This window comes from Protopterus annectens, chromosome 9.part0, assembly GCF_019279795.1.
Source record: "Protopterus annectens isolate FY-2018-M chromosome 9.part0, PAN1.0, whole genome shotgun sequence".
Taxonomy (NCBI): Eukaryota; Metazoa; Chordata; order Ceratodontiformes; family Protopteridae; genus Protopterus; species Protopterus annectens.
In genome coordinates, this window is record NC_056743.1 from 1,808,426,094 (window position 1) to 1,808,432,093 (window position 6,000).

Sequence of the window (6,000 nt, forward strand, 5' to 3'; positions counted from 1 at the left end):
TTGTTCCTTACTTCAAATTTGTTGCCTATGTTTATGTGCTTGCAGCATTTGCATATGTTACATTTGGACATCCCTGGGAAATTCTGAGCTCTGTCCTTTCTAGTCTCTAATACATTTTTCAAATTACTGCCTCTCCTGTATGTTATTTTTGGTTTGATACTCACTTTGTCCATAATAGACATGTCAGAACGTAAAAGGTTCCAATTGTTGTGTAAAATGTTTGAGACCATAACGCTGCTAACATTAAACGTAGTAATAAAGGTAGTATTGTAGTCCTTAACTTCTTTATTATCTAATGAAGTTCATTGGAAGTCTACTATAGTTGGTGAATGGTTGACTATATATTGTCACCAAGTTCATTATGTATGTCTTTTGCAGCTAGAAAAGGAACATAGATGCCTACAGATCTCTTGTGTTTAATCTCTTCAACTAGGGACTCTATTAACTCACTAGGGTAGTCCCTTTGAAGAATAAATTACTCAAATACTGGCATTCTATGTTAAAATCATCATCCAGTGAGACAATTCTTGCTGCTCTTACCAGTTGTCCCTTCACTGTTGATCTTTTTTGGTGGTGAGGGTGACAGCTGGAGAAATGCAAGAATGAATTAGAATAGGTCTTTTTTCTATGAATTTTGGTTAAATACCTATTCAAGATCCTGTCTTTTTTAAGATTAATGTCTAGATAGTCAATAGATCTCTCATCAAAGTTAAAAGTAAACTTCAAGAAGTCAGAAGACAAGTTGAGGTAATTAACTAGTTCAGTGGCTTGTGTCCAGTTCCCAAGGAATAGAATAAAAAAGCAGTTATCCTTCAATAAGGTAGACCAGTAGCCTATGCATCTAGAATCCTTACCCAAACTGAAATGCAATATGCTGAGTTTGAAAAAGAACTTTTGGCAATAGTATTTGCATGTTCAAAGTCTCATGATTATATCTATGAACGAGCTATTCAGATTGAAACTGATCACCAACCTCTAGTTACTATTCTCAAGAAGTCTATGCATTCAGCTCCAGCAAGATTACAAAGAATGATGCTCAAACTGCAAAAGTACAACTTAAAATTGGCCTATACGAAAGGCAAACTTCTTTATCTGGCCGATACCTTATCCAGATTGCCCAGAAATACCACAGAACAGCTAGATGCAGAGAGTTTTGACTTTGACATAATGGAAGTGTGTAATTTTTTTACCATGAGACTTGATGCGCTGAAAAATCATACAAAGACTGATCTAATTTTGCAACAGCTCAACCACTACATTAATGTTGGATGGCCGACAAAGCAATCTAGTGTACCACCAGATGTGCAAACTTATTTTCCTTACAGAGATGAGATGTCGATGGAAGATGGCATTATTTTCAAAGGTCCTAGAATTGTTGTTCCTGCTTCCTCATAACATGAATATATCCAGATTTTTCATCGTGGTCACCCAGGTTCCAAATCTACCAAAAAAGGGCGAGAGAGCTAGTATTTTGGCCATCTCTAGTAAAAGACATTGATAAAGTACTTTCTTTTTGTTCAGTATGCAATAGTACTAAACCGCATTTGCAGAGACCAACTTCAACTAAGTCAAGTTCCTGAACTACCTTGGTCAACAGTAGCCACTGATATATTTGAGAGGAACAATCAGCATTACTTAGTATTGGTAGACTCTTTTCAAATTGGTTTGAGATCGATTTACTACCTAACCTAACATCCATTGCTGTTATCACCAAGTTGAAATGTCATTTTTCTGTCCACGATAGTCCACACAAAGTTATTTCTGACAATGGTACTCAATTTAAAAACAACACAACCAACTAGTACTCGTAAACACAAAAAGACAGTGAAACTTGCAGATGTTCTCCTTTTCCAAAACTTTATTCCATACAAATACAAATGTATGAAGTTTAACACAAAATATAGCCACAGGTATTTTATTTATTTATTTATTCAATTATACCACAAATATTTTTTTATATTTTTATATATATTTTTCTACTTAATACATTTGTATTTTATATTAATTCAAGTCACTAATTTAGTGTCTAGGTATTTAGTAATAAAATCATGAATTATATATGGAAATGCAAAGTAAATAGTTTTCCATAGGAGGAAAGGAATTGAGTTGTTTATTTAATTATTTAATTGTTTTTTTTATATAATTGCTTTATTGTCTTATTTATTAATTGTATAAGTATATAAGTTATTGACTGCTTGTGTAACTTTGTCTGAGGAAGTTTGGATACTAGTCCTTATGAAAGCGCTTACGAAATAAAGTTTTGGAAAAGGAGAACATCTGCAAGTTTTGCTGTCTTTTTGTGTTAATGGTACTCAATTTACTAGCCAGTTGTTTCAGAAATTTGCAACAGAATGGAACTTTGTATGTTACTAGTAATCCAGAATATCCACAGTCAAATGGACTAGCTGAATGTGCAGTAGAAATGCAAAGCAATTACTTGAAAGGGCAAAGCGTGACAATACCAATGTTTTTTTGAATTTACTTAATCTCAGAAACATACCCTGTGACAATATACTTGGCTCGCCTGCTCAGAGACTTCTATCCAGGCAAACCAGAACAACATTTCCTATTAGTTCCAGTCTGTTAAAGCCAAGAACAACAGAACCATTAGAGCCTAATTATTCAGGAAACGTTCTTTCCAGAAGTCCAGCTATGATAACTTGAGCAGATTTCTTCGTCTATTGAAAGAAGAAGAGACAGTGAGGATACAAACGGCAAAAGGTTTCAACCATATTGGTCAAGTAACAGGTATATGTACTGAGCCAAATTCTACTTGATAGAATCCAAGGGTGTGGAGTACAGGAGAAATCACAGACATCTTCTTCCTGTACCAAATCGATATCACAGCATTGTTCCTGTGATACAGACTCTAGATCTCAGAGCAGTCCAGACAATGTTCCTGTTGCAGAACGTGTCTTAACTTCTACTTCCATTCCTGATCATGTTCCTGATATCCCTAAAGTTGAACATTCAGCAGAAAAAGTCCATGTTGCTAAATCTGATTCTAAATTTTACGTCACACATTTTGGTCATATTTCCAGACCTAGTGTGAAGTACACAGTGACCTGGACTTTAATGTATATATGTGTAACTAGTTCAGTACAATTGCATGATATTGTCAATATTGTAAAACCTATTTCTCAAAGAGGGAGGATGTAGAACAGAGCGTGTGTGCTGTATCTTTAATAAGCATTTCAGGACTGAATGTGCATATAAATACCGAGTAAGTGTTGATCTCTGTGCTATTTTGAGAGTGCAGCCAGAGAGTGAGCATGTATGAGAGTAATAGCTAGTTTGTATATAAGTTTACCTAAGTTAAAGTTATTAAACCTCAATCCTGATGCGTTTGTACATAATAAAGCTGCTTGAACAGAACCCACAAAGTCTCGTCTGTTGTATCATGACTAGACGAGTGACACAACCCAACACGGACTACCAGCTGGCTCACAGATAGGACCCAGGAAGTCAGGATTGGTGAGAACCCTCCACCAAGAGGCAGGTCGCCAGTGGAGTACAACAGGATTCAGTGCAGGGCCCACACCTGTTTAGCATCTACTTCTCAGAGGTCATGGCTAATGTCAAGGGCCTCTGGTTCAACAAGTTCACAGACTACAAATTGGAAGTTATCATAAATTCCCCCATGACAATAACATCCTGTAAGAGGGCCTAACACAGACAAATGACTGGTGCAAAACACATAAATTAAAACTCAATGCAAAGAAGTGCATGATAGTGCCTTTTGGGAAACCATCTACCCAGGCAAATTACTTCACCGATAGGACCCCCCCCCCCAAGACCTGACTCGGTAGTTAAAGATCTGGGAAAATATGTAGACAGTAATATGGCCTTTGACTGACACATAGCCAATGTAGTAAGAAAATTATTCTATGTTGCCCCAATTTATAAGTAAGGATATGGAGTCTAGGACCAGTGAAGTCATAGTACCACTCTAAAATGAAACGATTACCCGATGATTAGGTCACTTGTAAAATGTGGAAGGAAACACGAAACAGAGTACAAGTCCAACAGCTTCTTTAATCCAGCCCCACACAATAAGCGCTTTCACCATACAAATTGCATCTTCAGAGTGAGTAGTAACCACAAAACAACTCATTAAATACACGTCCATTAATCAATCAAGCATAAATTAATACAATCACACTTTTCTTAAAGCAAAACACACTTCATACATCATATTCAACCTAAATATGGCCATGTCCCCTGAACAAATAAACCTAATGTCTATAATATAAAAACTTTTACTAAAATTTTAAAATAATTGTTTTTTATAAAATATTTGTTGTGAAAAATGAACATAGATTGCATATTTAAATTTTAGCAGCTCTTAATCTCAATACTGGTCCTAAAGATATATGTTCATTTAGACCAGGTGATGTTGTTGCATCCTAAATCACTTGCCACTTACACTCTAAGAATTCAACTTCCAATTTGGCATCACCACCTCTGTCATTTTGAACAACCCTATCTATCACAAAAAATAAAAATTTCTTGAAATTTATGCACTTGGTACTGTGCATATATAAGGCATTATGGGGGTCTTTGATTCTTATTGCTCTTAGGTGTTCTACTATCCATTCCCTCAACCTACGTGCGGTCTTTCCTACATAAAAACTAGTGCAGGAAGTACACGTAGCTAGGTAAACCACTTTGGAGGTGTTGCAATTGCACCTTCCTGGACATTTAATGGTCCTGTTGTAACTCGGGACACTAACATAGGGTCCATCATTAATGAATCTGCAGGACTTACAAATCCCACATTTGTTCACCTTAAGAGATGTTGTTTCGTGGCCTCTGCCCCTCCAAATATTCTTTTAGATTTCTTCCCCTTGAAAATACAATCTTGGGATATACACCCAAATTGCTTTTAAGTTCACTGTCAAAACTTGTATCCCATATTGTCCTAATAGTGTCCACTATATCATTTGTTTGACTATTATATTTCAAAATCAAAACCCTAGAATCAAAGTTGTTCATATGACTTGTTTTCTGATTCAATATTTCTCCCTTTTAATAAGGGTGGAAAATTAGTCTCCCTTTTACCAATTACTTAATTATGCATTTTAATCAAATTTTTTAAGGGGTATCCCCTATCTGGAAACATCTCTATCAATGTGTGTAACTCTTGTTTACAAACTTCGTTGTCACTAATGAGATGTGACAACCTTACCATTTGTCCCTTTACAATACCCCTATGTTGATGTGGGGGGTGGCAACTATTGAAATGGAGCAATGAGTTACTATAAGTCTCTTTTCTATAAATATTACTCTGTAACCCTTGTGCAGTTTTACTTAACTTGATATCAAGAAATTCTATCATTTGGCTATCCCATTTGCTTGTGATTTTAAGAAAAGGGATGGTGCTGTTAAAATATTCCACAAAATTTGCTGCTTCAACACTGTTGCCTCTCCAAAGTACCAGAACATCATCCAGAAATCGATTGTAAAGAACAATCTTATCTCTGTATGGTGAATGAAGTACAAATTCATCTTCCCAAAGGAATAAGACCAAGTTGGCAAAACTGGGGGACATTTTGCCCCCATTGCCACTCCAGAAACGTGATGATAGATTTCCCCCTCAAATGACAAATAATGACAAATAATTATTTTTGAGCACTGTATCCATTAGTGCCACCATCAGATTTATTTTATCACTTGTTAATTGGCCACTTTTCACCAAGCTTTGTGTAAAATAATTTATACTTTCATCTTGTGGTACAGCTGTAAATAGATTGACCACATCTATAGTTAAAAATGTCCAATCTAAATCTTCACCATTAAGTGTGAACAATCTTTCAAGACAATGCCATGAAACTTTTAAAATATGTGGAACCCCAGCCACTACCCGCTGGATCCCTTTGTCCACAAAAGCAGCAATAGGTTCAATCATGGAACCTCTACTAGAAACAATAGCTCTAAATGGGGGATCATTCAAGTTTTTGTGGCTTTTTGTGAATCCCAAAAACTATGGGTGTGACTGGA